The sequence below is a fragment of the Ochotona curzoniae genome, unplaced genomic scaffold (assembly GCF_017591425.1).
Source record: "Ochotona curzoniae isolate NIBS_2020 unplaced genomic scaffold, NIBS_Ocur_1.0 scaffold_3208, whole genome shotgun sequence".
In the NCBI taxonomy this organism is placed as follows: domain Eukaryota; kingdom Metazoa; phylum Chordata; class Mammalia; order Lagomorpha; family Ochotonidae; genus Ochotona; species Ochotona curzoniae.
Genome location: NW_024467106.1, coordinates 48,038,382 through 48,058,143, shown reverse-complemented (window position 1 = coordinate 48,058,143; position 19,762 = coordinate 48,038,382). Strand labels below are relative to the sequence as shown.

Genomic DNA, 19,762 nt, shown 5'->3' with positions numbered 1-19,762 from the left:
GTTGCCAAAAGCAGGTGTCCAGGTTGTAGATGCTGCCACAGTCAATCCTAGAAGGAAAATGCACATGGTAACATTTAGATGTCACTAGCCATGTGGAGCTGAGCCCACCAGCAGCCAGATTAGCACAGCGTGCCCAGAGAAGCCCAGCAAAACCAGTCTTTTCTTAGAGTTCCTCTTCGCTTGTAGTATGTATGTGAAAGAGGAAATAATGAGAATATTTCAAAGACAGACATGCAGATTTTATATTACTTTCCTTCATGTCCTATTCCAGATAACCTATTTTAACCTCTTTTTATTCTATCGATAGAAAATGAAGTTCTTATTTAAAATTCACTTTAATTTTGCATTTTAGGCTCTATGTAGTCATTTTGTACATAATTTACTTAAATAAAAATGTACTTTTAATTATAGGAAGCTTTAGGGGAAATAATAGTTGCAAGGAAAGTATTTAATTTAGGCCCTGGATGTTGAAAAGTCTCCAGGGAATAAAATATGGCTAAAATACATTTTCAATGTATTTTTCTATCAATTTGTATGAGTTCTTCTTTGAGACAAAAAGAAATTATCATTTTTTCCAAATTTGCTATTGGCCTGCATTCAGCACCCCAATTTCAGGCCTGTGGGACTCATAGTTGTATGTATTGAAAGAAAGCTATTGAGGGCATTGATCAAATACATTACAGGAGTACTGTTCAGGGTGAAATTCTCGAGGGAAATTCCTTTCTAACCTTGGCAAGGAAAAGTGTGCCTCTCTCATGTAGTCAGTTTGCTCTAAAGCTGTAAAAACTGGAATTTGTAGTAAAAGTGCAGGTTTCCCCAACTATGTTGACAGCTCAGGCACCTGAAGTCCAATTTGTAGCTTATGTAAATGAAGCAATTTTATCAATAATCAGTGGCACATGAAAAAGTTTTACGGTATATAAATGAATAAAATAGCCATAGACCATGGTAAATGTATACCATTATCCTGGTTCTGTTTTATGTTTCCCATTTAACATTTAAACTCCATCTGGCTCTCACAGATGGGTAACAGGGAAACCAAATGCATGGCCTGCTTTTGCTTCCTCCTTGGTCGGATCAGCCAGTAGCTGGATTGGAAGCAGAGCAGCTGGCACTAAAATTAACACTCCTATGTGCTGGATACCAAGGCACAGCCTCACTTGCTACATCACAAAAGCATCCCCATTTTCATTATTAAATATATAGTCTTATTATCATATAAATAGAATAGTAGAAGCAATCAGTCATGAGAAACATATGATCTTTTCTTAAGATTTATTTATTTCAAAGGCAGCGTTACACACACAAAGAGAGAAAGAGAGAGACTCAGGAGCTTTTTCCAGGTCTCCTGCATGGATGCAGAGGCCCAAGGACTCTGGCCATCCCCTACTGCTTGTCCAGGTACATTAACAAGGAGCTGGAAGGGAAGTTGAGCAGCTGTGACTGGATCCCATGGCTGGATAGGACGTCAGCCCCCGAGGCGGAGGCTTTACCTGCTACTTCACAGAGCCCGCCTGAACATGTGTGTAAAATTCAAACACATTTTCTTTCTGATAATTCTGTTCTTCTGGCTGGAGAACATGACCGAATATAGGCTTTCATTATCAAATACAGCGATTGTCACAGTATAACTGTTGTGCTATTTGACCTGCAGGATCAAAATGTTGAATAATTAATGATCATGCATGAGTGACTCTTCTGAGCTTATTTTACTATCAGAGAAAAAAAACCATAATCTTGAATGTATAAAGTACTGGAAGATTTTGATTACTATTTCTTTCTGCTTCTGAATTGACAGTTTAAACTATTAAATATCAGGTTTCAGTTTTGCAAATAATTCAAAAGCATATTTAACATATTGATTTCACCGTTACCTTAAGTGGTATGTTTATCCCTATTTAAATCTGCACAGGTGCCCTGTGTAAGGAAAATGAAGCATACTGGGTTAAGTGATCAATGCAATAAACCTTGCTCATGATTGACAAAAGTAATGAGTTATTTCCCTTCAGAAAATCATCTGTGTTATGATTTCCTGGAGATATTCTGATAACCATTCATTTCTATCCCATGTTCAACTGAAAGTGAGGTTGTAAACTGCGCAATGAGTGATATGGATGTGTAGTTCCAAGGTGCTTGTAAATAAATCTAGATGGCTGATCTGGTAAGCTGACAGAATTATAGCACTCTTCGGATTGTCTAGCTTTGATGTTCTCTTCCACTGAGCTTCTCTTTTCCTGACTCGACTATTGATGACCCAAGTGATTTAACGCTGTTGCTAACTGTAGACTTATAGCACATGGTTGAAACGGAAAAGATAAATTCTATAATTTTATAAATCTGGTTTCTTATAGTTCTAAAAAACGATTGCTCTGAAGCTATTCCATCAATGTCTGCATTTGATCTCGTCTAATCCAGTTAGAAGTAGCCAGAGCCAATGAAGTGTTTGTTCCTAACAACTTTTCGCACCTGTGACAGTTGATGTCTTTTTAAAACCTAATTTCTCACTATTTCAATGCTGTCTTCTTGTTAAGTGAATAACACTACTTTTATCTCTGTTATCAGTTTCCCTCTATGTGACCTGTGCTTTTTCAGCCAAAGTTCATTTGGTAAGTACGAAGTATTGTGAAAGATACTTTGGCTGCAGTAAGGAACACAATATTCACAATTCCAATACCTTCAAGGAAGTAGGTAATTATACCATCGTATCATATGATCCTCCCACTCGAAGTGACTCCTTTTAGTTCATTTCAACAGCAAAGATATTGAAAATTGTGCAAAATCAAGATTGAATAATGCTTATTACAGGAAAGTTTGTCGTATGGTGCCTTCTGCAGCTGCACAAATCATTGCCTGAGAATATCTAGTATCCACATTACATTCTTAGCAGTGCCCCAGCATACTGTTTTTTGCTTTGTTATTATTAAATATTGTATGAATTTTAATATTGTAATAACATGGCAAATTTTCTAGCAATCTTCCCTTTAGAAATGTTGGCATGCTTGTGTTTTAGTGCAATGTAATACAGTTTAGGAGAAGAGTCATACTTTTTAAACTCGAAGTTGAAGTATGTTCACAGGCAAATTCAGCAAGCTGCTGGTCTCATTAAATTTATATTAGCCCTGAATGTTTATGCTGGTTGTACTTTCATTCCAATCATGTTGATTATAGAATCTATGCAATAGTGCTGCCTTTCCCTTGCTAATGGTGTGTTGTTTGATAAAATACAAGATGATATTTCTTAAAGCTTCAAATGTTGATCTCATTGGCCTCTACTTAACTCACTGACTACAAATGCTTTGATTTCCACTTTGCTCCATTACCTAGAGAAGATTAAACTCCTGGTCCACTTCCTGATACAGTGCTTCACCTTTGAGAATTTGATATCCAGCAGTCCTGCTCACAAAAAAAAAAAATTACCCTTGTGCTTCCTCCCTTAGACAGGGCTACTGATGATTTTCACCCCAATTTTCTGACCAAAAAAAAAAAGAATAACCTAGAATTATCAATAACTCAAGAGAAAGAAATAATATTCTAGGAAGATTTCCTGAATGATGAATCTAAGACAAGTCAAATATAAAATAACAATTTCTTTTATTTAAAATATGATTTGTCATTGGTTTCATTTCATCATTATCAAAAGACTTTTGTAAAAGCTTATTGTTAACGTGGCTTATGGAGACCATGGAAAGCTGACATATTCCACAGTCTTCCATTAGAAAGTCACATTCCATCCTTCAGCATATCTCATTCTTCTAAGCAGTGACTTTCATTGTATAAAGTCAGTTCCATGTTCAAGGACAGATACTTTGGATCCAAGCAGTGTCAGTTCCAATCTTGTGGTCATCACTTACATACTATGCTGGCCACTTCAATTCATTTTGAAATTGGCGGAAAATTAGTTCTCATCTCATAGGATTCACAGATGATTGAATGATATCAAGCATACACAGCAGGTACAAAAAATTCTTGCACAGTGGGTATTCCCCATTAACTATGAGAGATTTTGACACTGAACTTTTTATGCTATGGATCCTAGAAAAAAATAAAGTCAGATGTGTCCCCTGTATGACTTGAATGAACACAAAATCTCACACTTACTTCTCAACATTTATTCTTTTTGTTTAAAGATTTGTTTATATTTATTGCAAAGTCAGATATACAGAGAGGAGGAGAGACAGAGAGGAAGATCTTCCATCTGATGATTCACTCCCCAAGTGACTACAACGGCTGGAGCTGAGCTGATCCGAAGCCAGGAGCCAGGGGCTTCTTCCAGGTCTCCCACGTGGATGCGGCGTATCAAGGCTTTGGGCAGTCCTCAACTGCTTTCCCAGGCCACAAGCAGGGAGCTGGATTGGAAACATGGCTGCAGAGATTAGAACCAGAGAACCACAAGGGATCCTGGGACCTGTTGAAGGCGAGGATTTTAGCATCTAGGCCACCACACCAGACCCTCAACATTTATTTTCTCTTAATCTGCAACCATTTCTATTCCCTTTTGCTTACAGTTAACCAAGTTGCATAAAATTATAGGGTTCCAAATACTTTTTATATGAAATTGGGATGTTAAAAGTATATGTATATACAATACATTGTTCATGTCATCTCTTTTCTACTTCATGACAAAATACTGAGAACTGAATGGCAATTAAAAGAAGGAAGAGAAGAGTTTATGGGAATGCCCTTGTGCTTGGTGCAAAGGATTGCTTTGTGCTAAGTCCTGAAACTATGATTTTTTAAGATTTATGTATTTTTACTTTAAAGTCAGAGTTACAGAGAGAGAGGGAGACACAGACAAAGGGAAAGAGAGAGATTTTCCAACAGCCATTTCACTTGCGCCAAATGAATGCAATCGCCACAGCTGAGCTAGTCCAAACCTGGGAGCAGGGAACCTCTTGGGTCTTCCACGTAGGTTCAGGGGCCCAAGACCTTGCACCATCCTCCACTGCTTTCACAGGCAGTCAGCTGGGAGCTGGATCAGTAGTGGAGCAGCTTGGACTTGATCCAGAGCCCAAAGAAAAGCCAGTTCAGGCGGCCTTAACTATACTTTCTGCTTGTCTTCCTGCATGGTTTTTTGTTTTGTTTTGTTTTTGAGTCACAGGCACATTGAAAGATGAAAGGTTAAAAAATGCAGATAGTGCATCTTCTGTGTTCTTTTGCATGGAGTCTTTTCAAAACCACTCAGATGACCTAATCCCCTCTGTTCAGGCCAGCTGTCTCATTTTGCTTCAGGCCAAGCTCAAAGATCAATTCTATCATTCAAGATGTTCCCATTGCCACTAAAGGATATTTTTCTGTTCACATTGCTGTAGAAGCCAGCATGATGTTGGTAAGGGCTCTGAGCCCTTTTCGGGCACCTTTGTTTCTTCCTCCATGATCCAGGCTTATCCACTGTCCATCTTTCCTTATGGCTCCAAAATGATCCCCAGTAGTCCTCAGGGTTACTTACTAGCTCAGGTACATCCTCTGAGACTACAAAAAAAAAAACCAGGACACCACTGTTGTCTGTGATTACATTGAGTTAGGTAATGTTACCCCTAAACAAACCACAAGGTCAGGAGATAGGTTTAGCCTTATTGACCTAAACAAACCAATCACAGTACAGAAACTGAGCATAACAACAGGTATTTGCTGCACTGAGTAAGGCTTAGAATGCTCTTATTCTAAATCAGAGTGCTTCGATTCAAGTCTTCACTCCCGACTCCAGCTCCCTGCTTCAGGTACAACCTGGTACGAAGCAGCTGAGGGTGCAAGTGCTTCTCCCTGCCCAGCCATGTGAGAAAACCACTGGAGTCCAGCTAGCTCAGCCAGTGCAGTTGTAGGCAATTTGAAAGTGAACCAGTAGTTGGAACATCTTTCTTTCCTCTCTCCCCAGTTTTATGTCCCTTCCTCTCTCTTGCCTTTCAAATAAATAAACAAATTGGGAAAGAAGCAAAAACACTCACTCGAATGGGATGGAGATTCTATCATGAGAGTTGGCAAGGAGCCCTCAGGTAGCAAATGAGCTTATACATCACTGCTGTTTTTGCAGCTCTAGCTGCAATGCTGAAACTATTTTCAGTGAATGTCAAAGCCATTATTAGCTATTAAAATGAAGGAAAAATGATGTACATATGTTAATGATTAACTTATACCAATACACAACAGATTTTTCTGAAGCCTCCATGAAGATCACCGTTACTATCTAGATCTTTGGGATCTAAAGGTGCACTAATAGATGTGGCTGAATGATGATGGTGTGATGGTACTTGCGGTAGCAGTGATAGTGTAAAGAAATAACTGGAACCCTCATCAATGTTTGCTCAATGACATGAAAATATCCCGTGAATCCTACTCTGAGAAACTTCTTATCAGTGAAATCCACCCTCATAGTGTCCTTGAATCTTTGCTGAGTCGTGTGGCTTCTGTTACAATTCAAACATAGTTAACGACACTTTCACGCCGAACAAATTCTTTTCCATAGAAACAGTTATTTATGTATTTAAAAGGCAGATGGGGGTGAGAAAGAAAAAGGGAGGGAAAGAAAAAGAGAGAGGAATCTTTCATCTTTCATCTACCACTTGGCCAGTTGGCCTCCAGTCCAAAGTCAGGAGGCAGGACATGTATTTAGAGTCCAGAGACCCAAGTCTTTGGGCCACTACCTGCTGCCTTCTCATGCTCGTTAGCAAAGAGGTGGGTCAGAATCAAAACATCCAGACCTGGAACGCAACGATGCCATGGGATGCCGGGATCATAGGCGTTGGCTTAAAACTGCCAGACTCCTGGCCCCATCAGAACAAATCCTTAACCTATTTTATATATCTGACACTGATCCAAATACAAAGATACTGAAGTATATTACACACCAACCACATTCTCATTGTACTAATTATAAAAAATGCTGGTGAGAAATTAGATTTAAAGAAAACAAGCTGGCCCCTGGTATTCCAACAAATTATTATTTTGTTTACATAGCCTAAACTCTGGACAAAATAAAACATAATGCCACTTGAAATATGTGTTTGCCTCAGGGAAAATAGCAATTTATTTCCCTAGACTACTTCCTGTCACCTACAGAGCTAAGATCCACAACACAAAGCAAACATTATGTGTAATTATTCAGTACACTTAAAAGAACTGAATATTATTTTCTAAACAAATCATTGTTCTGAAATGTGAGAGTTGGTGCTCTTTGGATTTTAATGAGCAATTTTCTTAAGAGTAACCAGATATTTTTATATCTAATTAACACAAACTAAAATGCTACTTACACTTAGAAAAATGCAACTTTTATAAGTATCCATATTAAGTTACTAAATTTTCCCTTTGCTATAAATTAGTGAATTTTTTGTTCGTAAGAAGCTATGAACTCTGAATGCTACTATGGCACACACCAGCAAATTCCACTTTGCTAATTAAATACCAATGAGACAATCAACTTTGAAAATTACTGCTATAACCTTTACTAGTTACAAATAGTCTTCTTTCTACTCTTTGCTCTCAAAATCCTTTACATCATAAATGAGTAATTTTAGTAGTTCTACTTTCATCTTTACTTAAAATGTCCATCTTCCATCTTTATTCCTAGAATAATGATATTCATTGAAGTATGCTTTTAACTTGTACCACTAAATGGCTGCATATTACAGAATATTGAATTTAATGATATGCTGCTGTGAAAAATTTCAACATAGCGTTACCTTGAACAATAGTAATTTTAATTGTTTTATATTTCACTCATTCATTATCTCATTTTAAGATTAAGTAAATCATGGTTGTATTAGGGGTGGTTGGGCGGAAATTTTCTTCGATTGTTCTCAACTTTGTTGAAAGTTTGTAACACAAATTTTTTGTCCAGAGAACAAAATATGGCATTCATCCATGCTAATGTTATTAAGTATGATATCGCTTGAACTCCAATTGAACTTCTGTTAATTAAGATTTATGGCTCAGTTTTAATAATCAGAAAGTGTTAACATGGAATTTTAAATCTCAAATACCATAGGGACAGACCTCAATTAATCAAAAATTTAAATAATGATTTGGTTATATTTTGAGAGCACTTTTTATAATTAATTTGGGTAAGCTACTTTTGCATTCTGATCATCCTATGTATAATTTACTCAAGTTTAACACAATTTGATTTTGCAAAAGATTGATCCTGTAATTGTTTTTTTTTATTGATTACATTGCATTATGTGACACAGTTTTATAGGCACTGGGATTTCCCTCCTCCCTTTCCCTCCCCAACCCCACCCTTGATTCTGTAATTGTTAAAATAACAATCTTGTCGGTATTAGTAACGTGTAACCTCTAGTGATTTTTTTTCACTATTTCTAAGTTAAACACCTAGGCAAAAAAGTGTCAACTCACACAAATTATTTATATATATATCATAAATTTATATAAATTTTATATATTTTAATATATATTTATTTATATAAATTTATATATATATATCATATATTTATATATATATATCATAAAAACCAAGAAAAAATTGAGCAGTTTGGTTATTCTTAATTTTTGAAAGAATCATCCTCTAACTAAACTTGATCATTTTGTGAGTTACAGCTAATTTAAAGTATTTGACCTTGTCTGAAGACTTTCCTGCTCAGTCTCAGCAAGATTTTTTTAACACACATTCTTGAGACACTCACAGATTTTTTACAAGTGGATGTTAGTTTTATCTTCCGTTTTGTTTATTCTTAACATATGCAGCTCTAAGTTACCTGGCAATGGAAAAGGCTAAACATGAACTTCCCATCCACTCGGTAATCATCAAGCCACAGCTGGAAGAAGCCATATTTATGGAGAATTGCCCATATCCTTTGCAGTAACACTGTAAAATTCTTTGGAAGAGGCCCCTCGTGGGAGCTCTGTGCCAGCTTCAATCTTAGTGACCACACCCAACTCAATGCAAGTTCTTGCATTGTGCTGTACGTTCTGCACGCAATGATGTTTTTGGACACGACTTAAAGAAACTATCAGAAACAACTTATGGAGTTCTGTTTCTACTTTTTGAACCCAATTGGATATGTTCGTTCCATTTCATAGTCTTCGATGTGGACCTGTGGGAGAGTTTCTTATTATCTCAGTATAAGGCATTCTGCTTATTTCCATAAATACTAGAATAAAAGAGATCTGTTTTTACTAAACTTAAATTAATCCAATAAGTCAATATTTCATATATATTCATTCAGCAAATGTGTTTATAATATTTATTTTATTTTTATCACAAAGTCAGATATACAGAGAGGAGGAAAGATCTTCCATCTGATGATTCACTCCCCCAAGTGACCACAACAGCCAGGGCTATGCTGATCTGAAGCCAAAATCCAGGAACTTCTTCCAGGTCTTCCATGCGGGTGCAGGATCCCAAGATTTTGGGCTGTCCTCGACTGCTTTCCCAAGCCACAAGCAGGGAGCTGGATTGGAAGCTGGGCTGCTGGTATTAGAACCGGCTTCCAAATGGGATATTGGTGCTTGCAAGGCAAGGACTTCAACTGCTAGGCCAACACAGAGGGCCCAGCAAATGTTTTTTGAAGATCTAGTAGGTATTCTGTGCTGCTCTGGTGCTTTGAACACAACCTTGAGCAGAATTGTCAAAAGCAGCCATCGTCAATCAAGTAGTCTTAATTCTTGTGAATGTGCACTTGTATTAGTAAAAGTTCTTCTGAGGGACTGAATTAATCAATAGGTAATACAGGTAGATCCAGGTAACTTACAACTTAAAATGTTTCCGTTTTAGTCTAAGGCTCCAAGAATCAGGACAGTTCATTGGGCTCCAGTGCAAAGACTAGCAGACAAGACACCTGAAAAGTTCATGTTGCACTTGAATTTCAAAGGCAGAGAAAGGGCAGATATTGGAGAATGAAGATAATCAGCAAAGAAGCATGTTGTGTTCTTCAGGTGCGGGTAGCCCTAATTTGTTCTATTTAACCTTTCAGCTCTCTGGATGAGGCCCATCCACTCTGTAGATGTTTTACTCATTCCATCATTTTAAATTTTAATTGTATTCAGAAATACCTTCACAGAAACACCTAGTGAATTTGAGCCATTAAGTATTCAGAAAAAGTGCAGCTCCTGCCATTGCATAGGAGGCTAAACCTCCACCTCTGGCGCCAGTATCCAATATGGGCACTGGTCTGTGTCCTGGTTGCCCTATTTCCAATCTGGCTCTCTGCTTGTGGCCTGAGAAAGCAGAAAAGTTGACCCACGTGTTTGGGCACCCAAAATTGGACCAGATTCAGCCTTTGTGGCCATTTGGGAAGTGAACTAACGAATGGGAAATTATTGTCTCTCCTTCTCCTTTTAACTGTGCCTTTCAAGTAAAAAAATAAATAAATAAGTCTTTTTTAAAAGTCTACTCATCCCAACATTTATGACTAAAAATCTCTAACTTCTCAGAAGTGTCCCTGAGGTCCAGATTTCCAGATTCATCTGCCTATGACATATCCACTTGGATGTTCAGGTGGCGATCGTCATCTGAAGCTGAATAAAATGCAAGGAAACTTTTGCTTGAATTCTTGGCCTCCTATTAAGGATCCTGCTCATGTCAGTATTCCCCAACAGCTCAGTCACCAAATACTGAGCTTCAAACATCTTAGGCATCCAACTCGTCTACTATGAATGGAAGAAAAAAACGAAGGTAAAGAACGCATCAAGTAGTAAGTGTCTGGAGTTGTAGTCCAACATCAAGCCTGGCAAAGGCATGATATCCTAGGGCAAACAGCAGAAATGGCACAAAAGCCTGTATCATCGTTTCAAAAATGTAATGTTTTCATAAAGTCTGCATCTTTCTCAATTTCTGTTTCATGGTGAGAGAAGAAAATACACAGCTGTTTTCTCTTTTTTTAGGAGCAAGAACATCAAAACTGTTTAATTTTCCACACCTTTCTCTTACTTTCTGTATTTAAGAGGTAGACATGTGGCCCATTAGCTAATAGACAAGTCATAACGCCTATGTCCCAATTTGGAGCATCTGGCTTGCTTGTGTGGCTCTGGTACCTGATTCCAGATTCCTGTTAATACACAGTGCAGAAGGCTGTGTGGGTCTTCCAGCTTTGATTCCCCCTAAACCCAATCACTTGCTCTAAAAGCTTGAAATATTTTGATTTCATCATCATGTCATATTAGCCATAACTTCCAGAATCGCTGTCAGGGCAATAAACTCCTTATCATAGGAAAGTGCTGTGGTGTTGATAAAGTTCCATAAACCCAATTTTATGTTTATCTTGAACCAGAATTCTTAAGAGCCAAACTAGTGTATTTTCTTTATGCTTTATGTTTTGTCCAAAGATTCTTCAATATAAGGACCCTTTCTTCCCCTTAGCATGCCCATAATGTACCTTGTCACGTATTACTATTTTTTTTTACTTTACTCTAGTTTTTGACAGGATGACACCCCCCCAAATTGAGAAAAGGATAAGTAGTCCCTGAATGTGAAGTTTTGGCTTGCAAGGCAAAGCCTATGAATTATCTTTGGGTGAAAGAAAAGCTTACCTTGAGTTAAAGCATCAGTAATGAGGAGTGGAAAGACCCAAAATGCTGAAGAGGAGAAGGGAATTTCAAATTTTAAAAGTTTTGATTTGGATGTACCCAACCCAAGTCTGAGAGCACCAAATGGGTGTAACCTTGTTGGGATAGACTTGAAGAGGTTAAAAATTCAACCAATTATACAACTAGAGCTCTACTTCCTTTTAAGTAAAGGTCTGGTATTAAGGTTTTTTTTCTTTATTTGGGTTGCAGAAGATCAAAGTTTGTACTGTGAAGTTTTCCCTCTAGCTTCTGTACTGTGCCTTAAATTGGGTTCTAAACCTTGCAAGTACATATTAAACACGAGATATTGTACCTGCTGTTGCATTTCTGCCACTTACATGCTAAAATCATTTTAGTATTGATAAAATTGGAAAAATTTGTAAAATTGGTATTTATTGCACCGGCACAATTTCACAGAGACTGTTCTCACTTTCACATTTGTTCACTGAGGGGACAGTCCAGCAGAGGGGACATTTTAACATCTTCCTTAAATCACTTGCGGTACCAAATGTCTTTGTTAAATACCTCAGGAAACCAATTCTGAAAAACAATGCTGGATGCATGTAATTCATCAGGGGGTTCTGCCAAATACAATCCCTGTGAGGGGATAAGGGAAGCAGGACTGTAGAAGGAAAGATGAAACTGCCATGTGGTTGACACAGACGCAGTCTGTCCCTTCAAGGAGGTAGCGGTCTGTCACTTGAGCAGAGGACAATTCCCAGCTCAAGACTCGCTTATGAGTTCTCAGTAGGCAAGCAAATGAAATATCCTTGGAAAGGGGATAGCCTGGTACTAAACCACTACAACACTAGAATGCTCTTTGTAGCAGACAAACCTAATGAGCCATGGACATTGGGAAGGAAACAGGAAGCTTTGTAATAAAGAACAATTTGACACACCCTTTTTGTGTGCTTAAGAGTTAATAGACCTTTTGGGTTTTCATGAAAAACACATTGAAAGGGTATAAATGAAGGATGTTTAAAATATTATGCTAAGATATTTATAGTTATTAACAGGAAGGGGTTTTAAGTTGAAGCTGGCCTAAAACATTTTTCCTTATTTGTGAAGCTTCTTAGTAATGCTTCTCAATTTCTATCGTATCGCTTTTGTGTTTGAAGTATGCTTCCAAGGCCTTGGACTCCTCAGTCCTCTTCCTGTGTGCGTGGATACACTCCGTTCTATTCTAACAGAAGGAAAAAAAAAAAAAACTGAGTTCCTAGATGACTTGTAAAGATGGAATTTACACAAAGGCAGTCTACTAGGAGCCCTAGGTTTGTCAGTTGCTAATAAGCCATAATGTGGTGAGTTTCATATTGTTTTTCAATTATCTGAGAAGTACAAAAACCATTACACGGGTCATTAAAGGTAGAATAATCATTCGACAATTCACTCCAGGACAGGAACATTTCATTGGCAACATGCTCAATGTGGTTGATCTCATAATAATGGGACTCCTCATTTCTATGTAGCTAAATTTTATTTAAATTGGTCTGACTTCTTATTGTTACCTGGAATATTAATCCCCCCCAAAAAAACATTTGGCAGCTAATGGGGCACTTACCAAATTTCTGTTTTCTAAGTGTGATCTTAGTCCAGATGTTCTAACATAACTGCTTGTAATTCCATACCTGATTTAATTGGTGATACCAGAATCATCAACGACTTCTAAAACTTGTTTTATAGATGGTTAAAAAAAAAAAAGAAAAAGAAGTACTAATTAATCAGTAAGTGATGAAAGTGCAACACCACCACCAATTTACTTCCTCTTGTTCTGTTTCTTTAACTAGAACCAGAGCACAAAGCTAGTCAGAATATTTTAAATTACTCTTCTAATTAGGCTCTATTTATTTAAAATCAATTCATACTTTCCGAAGGTTATTCTATGGGTTTATCTTGTCCTAACTGAGGAGAGAATTACTGTCATACTAACAAACCTAAGCTGTCTATTCTGAAATATTGGTAGAAAAGCGCTTCTGTTATCATCATACACTGAAGAGTAATGCTGCAACTCACTAACAAACTTTCTGATACAACCTCAGTCTTTAGATTTTAATTTTTACTATGGATATTACACTTCATGATATAATAGTAAGAAAGTCACAACAATATGAGAAGAAAACAGCAATGAGAGAAGAGGGGGAAGCCACGGGCAGAGGGAGAAAAGCTCAATTTCATGTTTTCATGAATGACTTCCTTGTTCTAAATTTCAGGCATTTGCCAAGAGTCACATCCAGCATCTTCTACCACATCAGGCCATGGAGACCCCATATTCTCCTCTCTTCCTCTCTTACTCCCTGTTCATGGCATCCAATTCCTCTCATGGTAAAGTCCATAAGACGGTAGGGAGCACATGAAGTGAAGTGATTAAAAATTGTTTTAGGACTCGGAGCCGTAGCCTAGTGGCCATAGTCCTTGCCTTGAACTCACCAGGATCCCATATGGGCACCGGTTCTAATCCCCGCTGCTCCACTTCCCATCCAGCTCCCTGCTTGTGGCCTGGGAAAGCAGTGAAGGATGGCCCAATGCCTTGGGACCCTGCACCCACCTGGGAGACCTGGAGGAAGTTCCTAGCTCCTTGTTTTGAATCGGTGCAGCACCAGCCATTGCGGTCACTTGGGGAGTGAATCATCGGACGAAAGATCTTCCTGTCTCTCCTCCTCTCTGTATATCTGACTTTGTAATAAAAAAGTAAATAAATATTAAAAATAATTGTTTTACATGACTGCTGTAGCCAAATTTTTAATAATAAAATAGGCATTTCTGGTTTGACGCAGAGTAAAGAAGAAACTTCCTCTACTTATATATATTGTTAAAGATTTATTTTATTTTTATTGCAGTCAGATATACAGAGAGAAGAGACAGAGAGGAAGATCTTCCCTCCGATGATTCACTCCCCAAGTGGCCGCAACAGCCAGAGCTGCGCTGATCCAAACAGCTGCCCAGAGTGTCTTCCGGGTCTCCCACGCGGGTGCAGGGTCCAGGCTTTGGGCTGTCCTGGACTGCTTTCCCGGGCCACAAGCAGGGAGCTGGATGGGAAGCAGGGCTGCTAGGATTAGAACTGGCGCCCATATGGGATCCCAGCAGGTGCAAGGCAAGGGTTTTAGCCACTAGGCTACTGCACTGGGCCCTCTCTGCTTATATTTTTAAGACTTACTTATTAATGTATTTGAAAGCCAAAATTATGAAGAGAATGGGAGAAAGGAAGAGAGAGAGAGAGAGAGAACAAGAGAAAGAGAGATCTTCAATACGCTGGCTTACCTCCCAAACTGCCACCTTAGTCAGAGCTGGGCCAGATTGACGCCAGGAGTGAGGGGCTTCATCTGTGTCCCCAGTGTGGGTGCAGTGTCCAAACTATCTGAGCAATCTTCCTCTGTTTTCACAGGCACAGTGGCAGGCAGGTGACTCAAAAGGTAGAATGGCAGGGACTCGGACACTGGTGCTCTAGGCGGTCGTGTAACCAGGAGCACCACAGCACAGGCCCCTATACTCACCTCTAACTACAACACAAATTTATTTCAATTCATGTGCCTGGGAGTCTATGGTAGCTGAGTCATTAAAGAAAGAGAAAAGTCTAGAAAAAAGAAAAAAAGAATGGGCAAAAGCCTATCTGTTCCTTCTTCTGCCCTTGGATCAGAGCTTGGCAAGAGCTTTTGAAACTGTAATGAAAACTATTTGTGTCTCTGTGGATAACGAAGCCACAGACGAGGAGATGAGTGGCCCGAAGCAGGGAGTGTGGCCTTGCTTCCGACTCTGAGTAGATCCTAGCCACCTTGGCACCATGGGGATAGAAAGGGAGTGTTAGTGACAGGGCCATGGCCGCTGCAACCTTGGGATTCTCAAGATAAGTGGAGCTTTTCAGAGCAACTTTATAGGGGCAGAGAGACAACTAATGGAAATCAGAGTAAAAGAGAAAGAAGGAAGTGTGATGTGACATGGATAACAGATGTCTGGGCACATACACGGTCCTCCTGTGAGGCCAATGCAGGGAACTCCCCTCTTTACCTGAGTACAGCTAATTATAGAACACACATGGGTGTGACAGTGATGTCACACTGAGAGTGAGGATCAGCTCGGCAAGGTTCTATTTTTAGCTCAGACTCCAATGTGAATTTACTCTTCTGCCCAAAATAAGCTTCCAAATCCTTTCTATGAACCAAGAATACAGGGCATCGACATGCTGAGAAAATGCCTCATTTGTAATAGCTGAAACATGTGCACAGAAAATTCCAATCAAGTTGGTAAGCCAACAGGCAGCAACCCCACGCCCCAACGTGGCAAGCATTCACATCTGGCAGAACTTACCAAAAGGGCAAAGACCCTTGTATAGACATCATTGATAAAGGCTCCTTACATAAAGACTGTCTCCAAAACAAGTTGCTAAATCTGAACAAAGGGAATTCCGGGGATTACAAAGATGTATCTCAAAGCAAGATGCTAATGATATGCAGATCATACATCTCAGAAGAGACAGAAATGTGGAACACGCAGCATCGGGGTAAGGAAAGAGCCTTGAAAACTGACTGTATGGTTTGGATTCCAGCTCTGCTATCTTTCATCTATGTGGTCTCAGAAAACCACTTAAGCTTTGAGAGCAATAGTTTCTCAGTCTGAAAAAAAAAAAATAGATGCAGTTGTATCTACCTCATGGTTTGCTGTGGAAACTAAATAATCTATCTGAACAGTGCCTACAAATAAGAAGTACCAGAAGTCGTTGCTTTTATTAAATATTGGTTAAAAGCAAACTCAAGATTGAATCATTTCAAACATCATCTCTGAATGAGGAAAATGGCTTTAAATGGTAGCATGATTTCCTGTGTCTTTCCTCCTTAGTGTATTGGATCAAAAATAAATACAAGATTGTATGTGATTTATGCCTTGGTAATTATCAGCTAGTTCCAAAATTCCGCGTGTTAAGTGAATCAGTTCAGTCGAGGGGAACCGCTGAAGGAGATACACTTTGGTGCAGCCATTGCTGTCTCAGAGGCTGCCTGTTAGAACAGCTCACAAAAACACCGACATCATAATACCCACCACACAGCATCTCCTGAAGCCAGGGCAAGCACCTCAACCAACGTCTGTGTCTGGATGGCTGAAACTAACACACTGCCTGGTATTTGAAAAAGGCTGCTGGTTTTAACTCCAGTTGTTCAACAAATTAAAAAACGTATAAGTATGTAGGGAATATTGCAACAAAATCAAAAGGATTTCATTCTTCTCCATTTCACATATGAAAAGAATTGATGTAGATTTTAAAATTTGCCATATTCCCCATTTAGATATTTTGGCTGAAATACAAGTTAAATTATACACCTGCGTGTTTGGGATGTGTAAGTACATGGGAGCTGTTTGAAAGAACAAGAATGCCAGGACAGGATTTTGGAAAATCTTAATTTTTCAGTCATGCTTGGCACGGGTCTTGATTTTTTTATTCCACAGGCTTAGAATGTGCCCACAGGTGAGATGTATTTTTGACAAGGGTGTTAGGGTTAGTGTCTTCTGTCATTCCTTCCCCCGTCCCTGGCATATTTGACTTTTCTTTCAGTATACAAAGTCAGTCTAGTAATCTTCAGGAAAGCAGTCACAAGATCAGAAATATTTGCTAAGTGCAATCAGATTTAATTCATAATAAAATACTTACTGCTCCAGTTATGTCTAGCTATTAAAAACTACCACAAACTTGGTCTAAAACAATGAACATCATTTATTATTATTATCATCATCTTTCACAGCTCTAAATGTGCACAGGGATTAGTAATGTTGCTTTCTGGCAGACTTTTCCCATTCAGGTTCTATGGTACAGTATTTTCATTTTGATTTGCTGTTGTTTTTTGAGAGGAAAACAGAACACTCTCACTGGATAAGTCATTCCCAAAAGGTCTGCAATGGTGGGGAAAGCCACAGAATCCAGGTCTCTCACGTAGGCTGCACAGACCTGCCTGCTTAAGCAAGCCTCACTGCCTCTCTGTGTCGGGACACAGGTGCCTCTGTCAGTGTCTTAACAGGCCAATACCTGCCCCCAGATTCCTTTACAATAGCCTTAGGATGTAGTGTGCCTGTAAATTAATCCTCATACTACTGAAGAAATTGTTACTGGCTTGGTTGGCCATCAGTATTTGCTGAACGCACAAAAATGCACTGAAAACAAGAAATCTGTCAGACTAATCACACAAGAGCCCAGCTCCAGCTCCAGGTCTGGGAGAAGCAGCCCAACTATGAAGAAATTGATATAATCCTTAAAGGTAAAAAATGGCCTCCAATATGAAGAATTAAAATGGTTTTGCATCAAATCAGAGGACATAAGGTAATCAGAGGACAATGAAACAAAATTTGAATAAGATCAGTGTTGAATTCAGAAAATAACCTGAGACTGAAACATCAAATAAATATTGAATGGGGAAAAATAAAACAGTACATCCATGGGAGCATCAGTGATATTCAAACACATCAATAAAGATGAGAATCAGCCTCCAAATAATGAGCTTCTCCCCAGAAAGGAAGGATAATGAACACTTTTAGAAAATTCCTTCAAATTACAGTATTTGAGAATAAATAAATAGAATAAATAAAAATACATCAACAGAGATCAATTTAAAGATTTGATCAAAAGAAAACGTAGTTTTAAAGAGTAAGATTACATCTCACAACATCCACGTGATAATAGTCTTTAAGAAAAAGTGTTTTATAACCAGACAAGTTGATAATTTAACACTTAAAAAAATATAATTTCAGATCTCTAACATTTATTTATTTTGTTTGGGAAGCCAGATTTACAAGTAAACGGAAATACAGAGAGAAAGACCTCCCATTCTCAGGTTTACTCTCCAAATGATCTCAATTGCCAGAGCTGAGTCGATCTGAAGCCAGGAGCTTCTTCTGGTCTCACATGCAGGAGCAGAGTTTCAAGGCTTTGACCCATCCTCTGCTACTTTTCCAGGCCACAGAGCGCTTGATAGAAACTGAAGCATGTAGAATATGAACTGATGCCTTTAGGGCACACCAGTGCCTGTAGGTGGAGGATTAGCCAATAATTTTTTTAAACAACATTATATAATTTCTAGGAAGGATGGAGTAAATAAGTCTAAGTGATAATAATAAAGGGTATCAGGATATGTTTACAAAATTCAGATGCGCTAAGGTCAGACGTACATCCTAGCTTTAAGATTCTGCTTGAGATACTCTGTTCCACATTGGAATACCTGGTTCTGGCTTCGTAATTCAGCTCTCTGGTTATACAGACCCTCAAAGGAGGATGGCTCAAGTAAATGGATTCCTGCTACCCACATGGGAGACCAGGAAGGAGTTCCTGAGTTCCAGATGTGGCTCTGGCCCAGACCCTATATTCACCCTCTCTGTCTCTCTCTCTCTCTCTCTCTCTCTCCCTTCTTCTCCGCTTCCCCACCCCCCGCCTTCTGACTCTCAGCTTCTCAGAAAACTAAGTGTTTTGAAAAGACACTAGGGATAAATTACACTGAGTTAAAAAACAGCACACAATGTTTCATTGAATCCAGGTAGTCTGTCGAACATATTAACAGTCGAATGGATACATTCCAGCAAAAATAGACATATTGCCATAAACATACAATTAAAACAAAAGGACTTAAATCAGTATAAAAGTACAACTTGCTAGTAGAAAATACGAATAGTGTAAATGTAGCAGTATTGAGCCTTTACTCAAGGGAAAACTATTACAAATAAAAGCGAAACCTGAAAAAGATCAATGATTGTTCAAATATAAAAATTATCCTGTGCTCACTTCAGCAGCATATATACTAAAATTGGAACGATGTAGAGAAGATTAGCATGGGCCCTGCGAGCAAGGATGACACACAAATTTGGTGAAGTGTTCTCACATTTTTAGACAATCCCAAAAGGTTAGATAACACATGTTTGCTTTAATTTAACATGAAATGATGTCAATCTGAAAAACAGTACCTGTAAACTGTAATTCTCATGCAATAAGATATTGTGATGTAACCAATGAACCAACAATCAATGTCAGACTGCTTATGGTCTACATCAAAACATTGTAAAACCTAATATACTTTTTCCTAAAAAAAATTTATTTGTGTTTTTATTTTTGTTTGCTTGTTTTTTTTTTTTTACAAGGACAGATATACAGAGAGGAGGAGAGACAGAGAGGAAGATCTTCCATCCAATGATTCACTCCCCAAGTGACCGCAATGGCCAATGCTACACCGACCCGAAGCTGAGAACCAGGAAACTCTTTTGGGTCTCCCACGCGGGT

At 38.6% G+C, this 19,762-nt stretch overlaps 1 non-coding gene and 1 pseudogene across 1 annotated transcript; both read left to right on the top strand.

The window, feature by feature from the left end:
* LOC121144976 overlaps window positions 1-19,762 on the top strand; it is a 115,006-nt pseudogene that overhangs the window by 5,867 nt on the left and 89,377 nt on the right.
* Window positions 19,263-19,372, top strand: LOC121145206. Its single transcript, XR_005881986.1, has one exon. It is a non-coding gene; the product is annotated as a U6 spliceosomal RNA (small nuclear RNA).